The sequence below is a fragment of the Odontesthes bonariensis genome, chromosome 24 (assembly GCF_027942865.1).
Source record: "Odontesthes bonariensis isolate fOdoBon6 chromosome 24, fOdoBon6.hap1, whole genome shotgun sequence".
In the NCBI taxonomy this organism is placed as follows: Eukaryota; Metazoa; Chordata; class Actinopteri; order Atheriniformes; family Atherinopsidae; genus Odontesthes; species Odontesthes bonariensis.
In genome coordinates, this window is record NC_134529.1 from 9,029,807 (window position 1) to 9,044,726 (window position 14,920).

Consider the following 14,920-nt stretch of genomic DNA (forward strand, 5'->3'; position numbering starts at 1 on the left):
ACCTCTGTATCTATTGATTTATAATAAAAGAGGCCCACTATCTTGTTATTGGTCACTGCTGCTGTAGCCCCCAAAAATTGCATTCAATTCCTGGACCTATTCTCTGCAATGATAAACAATGCCACTTATGCTTTGGCTATACTTTTTCTCTTTTTTTTCAGTTACAGTCATATTGGGTACTTGATTTTCAGAGAGTGTGATCCCTTTGCATCCATTTTGGAAAATTGTCTCTATGTTATACTAAAGGACTTATGTTATGCTTTAGGATCTTACTGGCTTTAATTCAGTGAGTATGGAATGGGTTGTGCCATATCGTCCTGTGTCAGACAGGACTGTTGTTTCAGTCAATCCTGCTGGAGCCAAGTATGCAGTCACCACACCATGAGCTGATCTAGATAAACATGTCCACTGCATTAGACTGCCAGTCATTGTGGCTGTCCTTCATCTCAGGTACTATGGTATATATGTAATTTTGAAAAAATTAATATTAATATCAGCTTTAAGGCCTGATGACACAAAGAGTTGGATGTGAATCATTTAAAAAAAAAAATTTTTTCGCTTGTTTGATACACGGTACTTATTGTGTTTTACTGCATTAACACTAAAACGCAAAATAATTCCCAGCATAAGCAAACAATAGCAGTTATTAGTCCTCAGTCATTATATATAAGTCAATGTGTGGTGTTCTGTGTTGCAGCGGAGCAGAAGAAGCTTCTGACTGAACACTATTTGTTGTTTGATCACTGTGTTACTGTAAGGAGGGGGAGTGCAGCATTGTCCGTTGTGTTGAGCAGCTTTTGCAGCATTACTCTTCGCATAATCAGCTCCAGGGGCTCTGAAGCTCTCTCCATCACAGAACCAAACAGCCAGATTTTAGACCCTTCCTGTTATTTAAAATTCTGTTATGTGTCAGAATAAGGCCTTATATAAACAGGTGAGTGCCTCTTTAAATTCTAATGGAATTGGTTAACTTTAATCAAGTATTAATAACTCATGAACCACTGATAGGGGTGTGATCCACCAGAGCTCAGTTTTCAATGCTTACAACATTTTAAGCCTCTATTTCAAATAAATGAAATTATAAATCCAGTATTTTGTGTTGAATGATGACAAAAAAATAAACTGAATGTATTTGAAACATATTATTAGAAACATCTGAATTAATTATGAACAATATTTTGGCGAGGACCAGCAATTTTGTGCCTGCATAGCAACAGGTTTATGTCAAGACAGGAAATGAATGCCAGTGATAAGTATCAAGCCAGATGCATTCAAGTTAAATGCATGTTTGCACTGGGTCAGTGTTGTGTCAGTTAGAAACTACCCCTCTTTAAGCTAGCTCAATTATATGTAAGGGTTTTTTTCCCATTTACTGGACTAGTAATTAGTTTCAAGATCTGAAGGAAAATGAGCATTTTTGTCATGTCTCACCTTGAAGAGTGAGCTTTTGGTTGGAGGCACTGACCCAGTGAATCCTGCTCGTGCATTATGTAAAATATGAGAGTTTATCCTTAAGAAAACATATAAAAATGGATCATTTGGATAAAACTGGAGTATGTATGATGTCCTTCAAGTGGTTTAATTTGCAAAGAGTCAACTGAAACAGGTTTCCACTCTGTTGTTTATACCATGCAAGTAAAATGGCCTTAAGTGGATACAAGACTTATTGCAGAAAATCCAGCAAAAACATGCTGAAAAATGCTAAACTGTATATCGGAACTGTGAAACAATCAAAACAAAAATGTTAACGAATTATTACGTTAAACTGATACGAACATGAGACCAAATACTAAGCTTCACTGAACTCTTCTGAAACATAAACCCTCATTGGTCATAAAAAATTGATTATGGAGATATAAACTTTGGAATACAGCTTCAAATTATTCCAGTTTGTGCTGTTCCCAAAGAATTGGTCATACAGTAATGTAAACTAAAATGTATTTCAGACTTTAGGCTAGATGAGTATATTATTCAACTGCTGTAGTATTGCTTAGAAAAAGAGAAGAAAACAGAAAAGGAAGAAGAAAAAGACATCTCTTTATTTCCAGTGAAGGTGTTTTGTAGTCTGGCGGGCACTTATGATCCAACAATTAAATTTGATTATTTATTTATTTATTTATTGTTATTATTATTTTCAACACAAAAAGAATAAAGATGCAAAAATTTGCATTTCAATTACACATACAAAAGATTTGTGGGTTTCAATTAAAAACCGAGATGTGTTTTACAAATAAACTCGTATAATAAATAAACAGTTGACAAATTCAAATGTTAAGGTTTATCTACTCATTACTTTGATACATCATTATAAAAAGAGGTAACAGCAGTAGAGAGAGAATGACAAAAGACAGATGAAATTAAATTGTGGAGTTACACATCTACGATCATCGTAAAGATGACCTGCAACAATATTCAAGTGTACACAGCTGTGTTTTAGTGGTGTGGAGCATCAATTTCACAAAGCTGCACATTTTAATTTTGAATATGACCGAGGATTTAGGACTGCATTGAGCACCGTTTATTTACCATAAAATTCACACTCTAAAGTTTCCATGAAGGTCAAATAACTCCCATTTTTTAGCCTTCGATATTTAACTATCACTGATTTTTTTTTTAAATGATGATTCAACTATGCATAAGGAGCCTCATGGGTAACATCACCCATCACCCATCCATCCACCTTTTTCCAGCACAAAGCTTACAGTGCCAGGGGGAAGGAGAGCTTTCCAAGACATCTTCACCTCTTTCAATTCCAGCACTCATCCTGGAACTGAAAGCAACAAAGGGGAGGACGAGAGCAAAGAGGGGAGGAAAAAGAGATACATGGGTGGAGACAGATATGAAAGCAATAATAATAGAGAAAGAGACACAAACAGAGACAGACAGAGAGATCAAAAGGTGAAGATGGAGACACAGATTGTCAGTGAGAAAGCCAGTGAGCGGTACTGTAGTAAAGTGAATTAGCTACAGTGGATAAGGAGCTCTGTACTGGCTGCCAATTTTGCTAATCCTTCTCACATCTGGCTGGATGAAGACTTTGTGTGTATACATATGTGGGAGTGCTATTGTAGGGCAGGGTTTATGTGTGTTTGAATTTGGGTGCAGTGTCTGCAAATCAGCTCCACTCTGCTCATATGTCATGTGGTGTGTGTGGGAGCATGGATAAGAACGTATGTGTTGATGCATGTTATGTGTGTGTGTGTGAGTCTCTCTCGAGTACAGAGCTGCTTTTAGCATTATAGCAGTTAGGTAAAATGTTTTATCATTTCCCCCAAAAAAATGTTTAGGTTTTTTTTCCAATGAAGCTTTAACGACACCATTCTGAGTAAATCATATGGCTTTTGGCAAAAAAGCTGGCCAGAACTTTACTGTTTAAGCTAAAATGAAAACAATAAACAAATCCCAGTTCTAAATGCATCAATACAAGCACTACAATACACTGTATACACATAACGTTCAAAGAGACAGTCAATTCCAGAACTGGCTGTAGGTAAAGAGTAGATGAGTCTGGGAACTTGGGATTTTCTGAAATGCCACATTGTCAGCATGTTGCCAAGCAAGGTCAAATCAACAGTCACAGGTTTTTCTTCAGATGTCATTTAGTGAGGAAAGATTAAACAAAGACCATAAAGTATTAAAAGCATGACCTGCATGTAAAATAAAACGCACCTTCATCAAATGCCTTTGTAGCCTTTGATCAGCAAATAACCCAATACCTGTGGAGAGGGATGAAGACCCTAGAATTAGGATACCAATTCTAAGATGAAATTTGTGATTATGAGTGATTGCAGGTTAATTATGAGTTTAAACATGATGATGCACAGATGGATTTGACATGAAATCCAAACGTTGAGAAGATTGGAATTGAGGCACGTTACAATTATACAGCCTTTTACATTTCAAATATATACATTCACTGTTACACTGCTACTCAAATATTGTATTTATAAAGAATTTATTAAAGTTGTTTAATCACTACCTCAACTTGTCAGTGAGACAATCTTCTGAAGTTTGAGATGAACAGGAAGGAGCTCACTGATCTAGGATAACTTAGAGGCCTTTATATTAATGTGTAATGGAAAGAAATTCCTCATTTCTGTGGACAATAAGACAACATTTTGTTTTAAATGAAGTGAAACAAATGGGCTGGTCTTGGACATAAAACCACAAAAATTAAAACTGGACACACTCCAACCCTGTTCTTTGGATTTGATTGAGGCAAAACATTTTATGACATGGTAATCAGAGCAGGTTTAATAAACATATGACAAGCAGTTCACTTTTAAACTCTCCTGTCAATGCACTGATAGGGGTAGGTACTTTTTATTGCCATTGGTTCAGATGATCTTAATCATTCTTAATACAGCTATTTCAAAATGTTCTGTGTCATGACCATTCGTTACAATAGCCAGCTGTGCAGCCAGAAGATGCATGGCCTTCCTTTGCTGTGTATATACTGAGCCAGCTGTAAACTAGCTTGTTTGGCTTGAGGCCTGTTCAAAGTTGACTCACAGCAATGACAAGAACTATCCGAAGCTCTGGATAGCTCTGGATAGTTCACAGCTGCTTTGTTTCTTCTTGCTGAAGAAATAAACATCAAAGACATGAGCAGGAGATTCTTGAGAATGACACATAAACTGAGCTATGGAACTACTTCTTTCACAATGTGTTTTTTATTAAAACCAGGAGGACTGCTACATGGAGTCACATCCAATCACTGAGTGGTTCCAGAATGTGTCCCCAGGACGGACTGTTCAGTTCATCATTAGAATGTGAATTAAATGTGGCCGTAGTGATAGATCTGAATGCATGCTCAATCTTTTCTTAGTGTGTTCACACATGTATGTAGCGCTGCACATTTGGGAACAGATCACCTGGGATTGATGTTAGTTTAGTCTTTCCTCCTTAGCATTGTGTATACACACACCTGAATCTCCAGACCTGCAAACAACCAAAACATCTGCTTTTATAGAGGTGCTCACACTTACTGAGGATCAATTAATTGAGTGTATTTGATTAGCTGCAGCTGGCCGCTACTTACCATCTTAATTTCTATGCAAGCAGCAAGGGTGTACCTTGTTTTTCACACACTGCTTCTGAATTTCTGCTTCCTTTTTTGTTAAATAAATAATGACTCTGTGTAATATGTCATGTGTCGACTTCATTGGAAGTTGTATTTACCTAATTTCAGACTTTCATTATCTATTTATTTATTTGTTTGTTTGTTTATTTTATTTTGTCCTGCTACATGAAACTCATTTTCACATGACTGTACATAAGCAGTAATCGAAGACTAGAAAATGGTTGGTCTCAGTCAATATGAGGTAAATATCTACTCCAGTTATTTGGAGAGTCTGTTTTAATAAGTGATTTTTTTTAAACAAATCTCCGAAGAGTAAAGAGCTCTGCATTGTGGTCTCTGGGAGGCTTCTGATGGTGCAATTCTGTGCAATGTGTCAGCTGAAGTAACCGGAAAATGGAGCAAATACAAGCAGGTAAAAAAGGGGATAATGTGGTCATCTTTTTCAGTCCCGACACTCTTGTTCTGAACTGTATTTTAGGGAAACTGCACTGAACCGAATGTGCACTTTAATCATTGTCAGGAACTGACATCAGATCAAGTTCAACGCATGTTCAGTGCATCAGGGATAATGCTATTTATTCTTTTTGTTGGTGGTGATAGTTTAGTTTCTCTTTTTTGCGCTGTTTACACAAAGTTTCAGCCTTCTCAATACAAAGACTGAGAACATTTGGTGGTAAGCCAAGTTAGGTAAAATTAACCCAAAGTGCATTTACTTATTGCCACACTCATTACCATTGCCTGCATAATTATGGAAAACGTGCTGATTTGGAAGTAATATTTTAAACTACAGGGATCTAGTAGAGCATGCTAGGTGGGCCTGTGAGCACTTAACTTGGTCTGCACATTATAATGAAACCACTTTGGTCAGCTGGCACTGTCATAAATATTAAGGAGTTATGGGCAGTCCTACAAGTCTATCAGTGCAGCGCTCGCTCATTCATCACACCAATTCATCTGAAAATCCATCCTTGGCAAGACTCCGCTTTATCTGAGCTCACCAGTGCACATCTCCACCAGCTCCAGCATTTCCCCTCCTCCCTGTCCCCCCACACCGAAGCACACACCTTTCTTGGCTGCGACCAACTCCACTGTGCAGCTGCCAGTGACTGCAGTTCCAAAAGCCCAAAAATGTATCTTTTCATCCAAGCAATATCCTTTAAAACAGGCTCGTCAGAACACTTTTTGCTTCCTGCACATGCAGCCTCTTGAATTTCATCCAAAGCCAAACTATGTTTTCTCCTCCTCGTGACTTGATCTTGGCTCTGCCTCTGGCTCAACTGTCACTGCAAATAAGAATTTATGTTCCGCTAACCCATAAGGTCAAACAAACATAAATAATGAAATATTAATATCATATCACTGGAGGTAGCATAATGAGAGCATTATGATAATTAAACATCCTAATAAGCCTGGGTCATATTTAATCTCTTTGAGTTTGGGGTCAGCAGATGTGGAGGATGCCTCATTATAGAAATATCCCACACAGAATCAAAACACAACATTTTCCCATATAGTGATCAGATTATTTAATTCTAGGCTGCGACTACAAACCCAGTTTAACCTAGATTCTTTTTTAATGAAGCAACTTTACTGATATTTTCTACTTTGCAGCTTCTGAACGTTATCTCTCGTGAATGTCATTCATCAAAGTTGCAATTTCCTGTATTGTCTCATTTTCACCATCATTTTTTTGTCAGTTAAATGAAATATTGCTATCAAAACTTTAATAATGTTTCCTTTTAAAGCAAGTGAATGAGAAGGATCAGCACATTGATCAGAGACGACAGTGGGCGGCAGTACATTCAGTAGGTGGCAAAATGCTGTTGTTCCATAACATAAACGCTGCAAGCACTAACTATAGTTGTGGTTCCAATTAGTGATCTTTTGATAAGTCAAAAAAATTAAATGTGAATCAGAGAATTTTCCACAAACTACTTTGAAGTAAATAAGGCTGTAGATGTCACCTGAGGGTGGCAGTATAGCCTAGTTAGCCCGGTTGTTCTTGTTTGGAATTCAGTAGAAGAAGTAGTTGTCCCAGCCAATAACAAACCTTGAGAAGCGAAAAAAGAATCTGCAGTGGACACCCACTAGAGAAAAAATGAACGAATGAATGAATGTGTGGGCTTTTTCTATGTTTTAGATGCCCTGAAACCTTTTCACTTTTTGTTGTAAAACTGAATGAATATTTTCAAAACATGAACAGGAGCATTTAAAACCAGTCCTCTCTATTTGTTCCTGTTCTATGCTGTGGCAGCTGCGGTGTAGACAGACAGATGATGATTAAAATTATTATCGTCTGAAACAGATCACACAAACACAATGACCCACATCTGACACAGACACAAACACAAACTACATAATACATGTGCTAATACACACTACCCATGCTGCAACTACTGGTAGCCAAGTCAAGTGTGTGTCAGTGAGTGTGTGGTTGTATTGGTTGTATATTATGAGGTCAGTCATTAGAGATATTGGTTCTCAGCAGCTGTTAATCTCCTCTATATAAACAGCAGGATGCAGGATGATCTGTATGTGTATTTCTTTGTGTGTGTATGTGTGTGGGAATCTATTGGAAATAGGTAGCCCTTTTTTTTCTTTTTTAGAACCACTTAACACTATTTTGGATGCTTTTAGCATGACTGCAGCTGCTTTCAAAATGAAAACAATCTTAATGACACTGAGTCAGATCTGCATATTCCATCTGTTCATACTTGTGAGGGTCTTGTGTAGACTGAACATAGTGGCAAACAAATAACTTTATGCAAACACAGTTCATTTTAATCAGAACAACACGCAAATGCGGTACTTGTGTCGGCAACCATCTGGCCATTTTGTGGTAAAACATACTGTAGTTCGTGTTGCTTAAACCTTTTTATATATATGTATACAGAACTAACCTTATTGTTATTACAGTTTTGTGATGTTAAGTTTTAAAACAAATTCAAATTTCAACTTTCTGCAAATGATTCTATGTCCAAAGTTGAAAAGTGTGAAAAGGCAATTCGTATTATATCTGTCAAAACCTGGGGTCCATAAAAAAGCAACCACGTGTACTGCAGGAATATAGCTGATGACTGCCATACTTGGGACATAGACTGTGGAACTGTAATGAAACATAGATAATTCTGTGCCTTTGCATGAAAGTCTCCTCCTCTCCTTGTCACGACCTGAGACACAGTTCTGATGGACCCAATTGCACAACTCAGTGAGGTAATCCAAAAGGTATTTATTTTCCAGAAAAAAGAACCAAAGATGCTCTCAAAGAGGATGACAAAAATAATGCAAACTTAGAATGCACTCATTAACTTGGTTAGGGACAGAACAAGACGAACTGACAACCAGACAAAGGGAGACAAAGACTATTTGAACATGAGGTGAGGGGACACAGGTGGAACCAATCAGGGGCGGGGTTGACAATCACAATGAGGAAAAGCACACAAAGGGAGGAAGTCAGGATCTGAAACGAGAGGGGAAAATGTGAATACAAAATAAAACAAGAAGTGCATGACAGGACTGGACATGAGTGACTTGACTAAACTAAAACATACAGGACCCACACATGAAACTAAACAAGACATGACATAACATAGACATGATTAACAAATTTGATTGGCCATAACCCTCCCAGTCCACCAAAAACTGTTTCCCACGGCCACGGTTGCGAACCGCCAAAAGCTTCCTGACAGTATACACAGGGCCGCCACCGATAATCCGAGGGGGCGGCCGGCATCAGAGCACTTTCTTTGACCGGCTTGATCTTGCTAACATGGAACGTGGAGTGGATCCTTAAAGACCTGGGAAGGCGTAGACGTACAGATACAGGGTTAATGACTTTTGATATGGGAAATGGACCCACAAACCTGGGAGCCAATTTCCTTGAGTAGACATGGAGGGGCAAGTCTTTGGTGGCCAGCCACACTCTTTGGCCAAGCCTGTAGGAGGGAGCTGGCTGTCTGAGTTTATCTGCAGCTGCTTTCATCTTGACCGAGCTTCGGAGGAGGACCTGCCGAGCACCGGCCCAAATCCGCCAACAGCGTCTGACCATGGCATGAGCCGAGGGGACCACGATCTCCTTCTCGCTGGCGGGGAACAGGGGAGGCTGGTAGCCGTTGACACACTGGAGAGGTGAGAGACCCGTGGCTGATGAGGGAAGGGTGTTGTGGGCATATTCCACCCATGTGAGGTGGTCACTCCAGGTGGTTTGGTTTTGGGAGACGAGGCACCGTGAGCAAGTCTCAAGCACCTGGTTGAGGCGTTCCGTCTGACCATTAGACTGTGGGTGGTAACCCGAGGACATGCTCACAGTAGCCCCAAGGAGCTGGCAAAACTCCTTCCAGAAACTAGAGATGAACTGCGGCCCTCTATCTGAAACAATATCACTGGGAAAGCCATGGATTCTGAAAACATTAGTCATCATGGCCTCTGCAGTCTCTTTGGCAGAGGGTAACTTGACAAGAGGAATGAAGTGTACCAGTTTGGAAAAGCGTTCAACCACGGTCAGAATGGTCGTATTACCTTTAGACGGTGGTAGTCCTGTCACAAAATCCATGGAGATGTGTGACCACGGTCGTTGAGGGACTGGCAGCAGGTGCAGGAGGCCCATTTGGGCCCGAGGTGAGGTTTTATTTCGTGCACACACTGGACAGGCCGCCACATACTCCGAGACTTCTTTTTCCATGGCAGGCCACCAGAACCGTTGCTTGATCACATACATGGTTCGCTTGACACCTGGGTGGCATGTGAGCAGGGATGTGTGAGCCCAGTGGATTACTTTTGAACGCAAGGACACAGGGACAAACAACCGGTTTTGTGGACAGTCACTCTGTGCTGGACTCCCATCATTAGCCTACTTCACATCTGATTCTATCTGCCACGCCACCGCTCCAACCACACGGTTCGGTGGAAGGATAGTTTCCGGTTCTTTGGTAGTAGGCTCAGGATCATAAAGACGGGACAGTGCATCTGGTTTAGCGTTTTGTGAGCCGGGGCGAAAAGATAACGTGAAGTTGAACCTGTTGAAGAACAAGGTCCATCTAGCCTGACGTGAGTTGAGTCTTTTAGCTTTCCTGATGTATTCCAAGTTCCTGACCTGAGACACAGTTCTGATGGACCCAATTGCACGACTCAGTGAGGTAATCCAAAAGGTATTTATTTTCCAGAAAAAAGAACCAAAGATGCTCTCAAAGAGGATGACAAAAATAATGCAAACTTAGAATGCACTCATTAACTTGGTTAGGGACAGGACAAGACGAACTGACAACCAGACATAGGGAGACAAAAGCCCTATTCGGACGGGACTAGTTCAATGGGGGGACGTGTGGTAATGTTGGTTAACCAGACGACGCCAGGGAGAAGAAATGACCAATTCGGACAGGACAAGAAATCCCTGTAATATTCATCTAACATGGGAGGAGTTTTCTTGAATATAAAGCATTCTGCTCCAAAATTATTGTATACAAACGCAGAAGACTTTTTTGTTTGTTTACCTGAATGATAAGTATTAGTCAAACGTATTGTACAATATAACAGAACAGAAGATTTATTCATTTTTGACCTTAATGTAAAGTACTGTTCACCAAAAGTTTTGCTCAGGATACTTATTTTACCTGAATGTAAAGTATAGTTTAAAAAAAGGATTGCACAACGAAACTTAAGTGTCATTTTCTATTTTACACCTAATTGTTTCTCTCTTTAAAAGGATGTGACGATATATTCCGTACTTATTACCGAAGGTCGCATTCGCACGGGATTAGTATTACCTATGGTAGATACTCCGGACCGTTTCACAGGAGGTAGAATTCTCGGCAAAGTTTACCGACATACTCCGCTATCTTTACTGACATGGCGCGTTCGGACGGGACTAGATTTCCCGGTTATTATTACTTTACCCCAGGTCCCCCCGTTAAACTAGTCCCGTCCGAATAGGGCTAAAGACTATTTGAACATGAGGTAAGGGGACACAGGTGGAACCAATCAGGGGTGGGGTTGACAATCACAATAAGGAAAAGCACACAAAGGGAGGAAGTCAGGATCTGAAACGAGAGGGGAAAATGTGAATACAAAAAAAAACATGAAGTGCATGACAGGACTGGACATGAGTGACTTGACTAAACTAAAACATACAGGACCCACACATGAAACTAAACAAGACATGACATAACATAGACATAATTAACAAATTTGACGAGACATATCACTCCTCCCCTTATACTGTTATATCTTTGCCAAAATGAACACGGGAGTTAAAGTTAACTTCAAACCCAATATGTTTATGCACAGACATGCTTTTACCTTTGACTCATATTCAAAAAAATATATATTTTCATCATGTAGTTGTTTCTTTTATTAAGAGAATATTAAACCAGAAGTTTCATGCTGATACACTTTGTGCAAATCCTTCCCCTCTGACTAAAATTAATTTTTTTATTGCAAACATTGTTTTTATATTATTTCCTCAAGTTTTCCCCTTTCCACAAACTTTTTTATTTCAATAGAAATGTCATATATGCCCCCCACTGTTTTATTGTAGTTGAAGGTAGTTATGATAATCCCAGTTTAGAATTTACAATTCTCTATAACAATACTAAATTGAATGAATTGTTGAATATAGAGGAAGCACTAAAATGGTCATTTTAGATGTATTACCTCCACAACACTTAATGTAAATGATTACAGCCAAATATGTAATGTTCATGGAGGTCATCACCCTTAAAGAGATCTTTGTCTGTCTTTGAGATATATTTTTGCTTCAGGGTAGAAGAAAAATCATTATGAAGAACAATTTCATAATCATATTTCAAATGACAATATATACAAAAACTAGTCAGATATGCTTGAGCTTCTTGGATACAGAGATCTCATCAAGTAAATGGATTTAAACATCACCAATAAACCCTAAAACGTTTCAATTAAGGAATCTAAACTCTACATCAGTGAAAGTTCTACATGTTGTGGTTTCTAGCGGAGATACTTTACTTTGCGGAAGTAAAGGTTGTATGTTAATTTCCTTTGGAAATAGCAGCTTCCACAGGCTGTAGTAGTTAGTGAGATAGATGGTCCAGGAGAGAGATGGGAGAACTACAACTCAGCATTTTTCACTTTATCTATTAGAGTGGTAATATTGCGTGATCAAGTGTGGAACATATTCACTCACACTCGCACTAACTCTCTGTGTCTTCCTCCCCCCTCGCTTTCTGTCCATTATATTGAGTAATGAGAGCAGATTTTCCAGTCCATCCAGTACTTACTGTTCTCTTAAAGGCTCACACCAAAGACCATGTGACCACCATGCCATAATGACAGGAATGCTTCCGGTCGGCCTTTTTGGATGTCTGTCTCCAGGGTACAACATTAACTAGATTTCTATCGTAGAGCACATTTGAGGGAACCTTTTGAAATACTGCTTCATATAAAACATGGATCAAGTTTGGTTCTGTTACCTGGTTTGAAGGAAATAAACTAGGCTGCATATAGTGTTGTCAAAAGGTTGTGGTGTAAGCTATGTAAGCATGGCTCAGATAAATTTACGAACCAGAAACAACATTTTGAGGTCACCTGGGCTACATATGAGAGAAAAATTGAGAGATCATCAGGAATTTGTTTTATCATCAGTTGGTATTGGTTGACTTGACTCCGTCTCATGGAACTATGTTCTAAAGTGATACATCATTAACTCAAGAGAAATGATGTAACTAAACTCTAACATTTGAGACAAATCACTGACATACATCCCTTTATCTATAGCAAAAAGAAAAGCTGCACCGGTCCAGCAGGCAGATCAACAGACTCCTGAATGCCTGAACTGTAATTAGAACCGTGTGTGTATTCATAGGTGGTGTGGGTTGTCTGTGTGTGTGTCTGTGCGTAAGTGAATTAGAAACAATGAGCGCTCTGATGAAAAGACAATGGACTTTCACTCTCCCCATATCCCTACATCCCTTCCCCTGTCATTTTGCCCACCCGCTTACCAGATCTCTCTGTGGGTGTCTAGCCTGACTGTCCTTTCATTCTTCTCTGCCACATTGTCTCTGTTGATCAGATTGTATTTCTGTTGACCTCCCTCCATCCATTTCTGACGTATTTTCTATTTAGTTTCAGGTGAAACTACATGTGTGTGTGTGTGTTGTGTAGTATGGGAAAAAGACAGAGAGAGCAGTCCAGTGGTTATTAATCAGTAATTAGTGCTCTGCGATGTGTTGAGGATTAATTTACTGATTCTTCTATCGCCCATCTGTTGTCTACACACACACACACATATACACACAAATCCACACTCAAAGCTGTTTTACAGGGTTAGAAAGAGGTAAGGGCGCGCACACACACAGGCACACGCATGCTCTTTCTCCCACACACAAAGCCCTTCTATCTTTTCGTAATAGTCTTGTCTGATTCCACGGTGTGTTTCACTGATCTGTGATCAGTCTAATCCAGCCAGACTCAGCCTTCTTGCGGCTGCATAACAGAAATCAACCTAAACTCTTTCACAGACGATAAGCTGTGTGTCGCCTGCAGATCCTCGACCGCCTCAATGCGACTGCTTTGTTTTTCCAGTGAGAGCACTGAAAGGAGGAAGCAAGAGTTTCAACCAGGTCTCCATATAAGGGCATCAGTAAATGCCATGATTGTCCATCCATCCATTTTCTATACCCGCTTAATCCGTCGGTTGGGTATGCCATGATTGTATTCCTTCAAATTATTCTGTAGAGAATAAATTGAGCAGGGCTGCACAGTGATGGTTAGCACCGTCGCCTCTTAGGAGGGTTCCTGGTTTGAATCCTTGCTGGGGCCTTTCTGTGTGGAGTTTGCATTTTCTCCCTGTGCATGTGTGGGTTCTCTTCTGATACTCTGGCTTCCTCCCACCACCCAAAAATATGCATGCCAGGTTAATTGGTGACTCTAAGTTGAGCCCATGAGTGAGTGTGAGGGTGAATAGTTGTTTGTCTTGTCTGCCCGACGACCTGTCCCAGGTGCTCTTGCTCTTTGTGGCATAAACGACCAGAGTGAACGCTGATACATTTGAACATCATTCAGCAATGAAAAAAACAAGTTACATCTCTTCAAGTTTTCACTTTAAATGTTATTACATGTCACTAATATATACTCACTTATGTGGTATGTTATGCCCCTTTTCCACCGTACGAGCTAGCCATACTCTACTCGGTTCGATATAGCACGACACTACACTACACGACACGGCACTAGTACCATTTCCTTTTCCACACAAACTGTGACCTGGAAGTGGGCGGAGTCGGCCCGTTCACCACTAACGTGACGTCGGTTTCAGGTGACTACAAAGTGTCACGTGACTAGTCAAAAGTAAACACAACGATGGAGTGTAATGTGTAATGCAGTTGACAATTCGTATTGTTTAGTTAAACCAAGCTCTTTATTAAAAAAGACAGTACAAAATAAACAGCAGGAGTTGTCTCAGATACAGGCGTCGACGTCAGTGTTGGTGCCGGTGGAATGCAGATAGCAGCTGTTGCCTCAGCTGCAGATTGCGATGCCAATGACGGTTCTGAAGCCTGCGGGATTGGAGGATCTTCGCTGACCTCAGCAACCGAACACTCATCGGTTGCACAAACCGAGTCTTGAGGGAAAAAAAATAAATAAAAAGTGTGAACATACGAAACGCATACACGTAACTGCATAGGTGAGACACTGTGCTAGCAATCCAAAACAGCGTTGTTTGAGACACCTGTGTAACTTTTTAGACAAGTTAAAGACTGAACATGTATTTGTTACGATATAAAACATGCATTTGTTAAGATATAAGCGTTGCACCAAGGGGATAAGAACAACACTTACCATTTTCCATCGCCTCCAACAAAGACG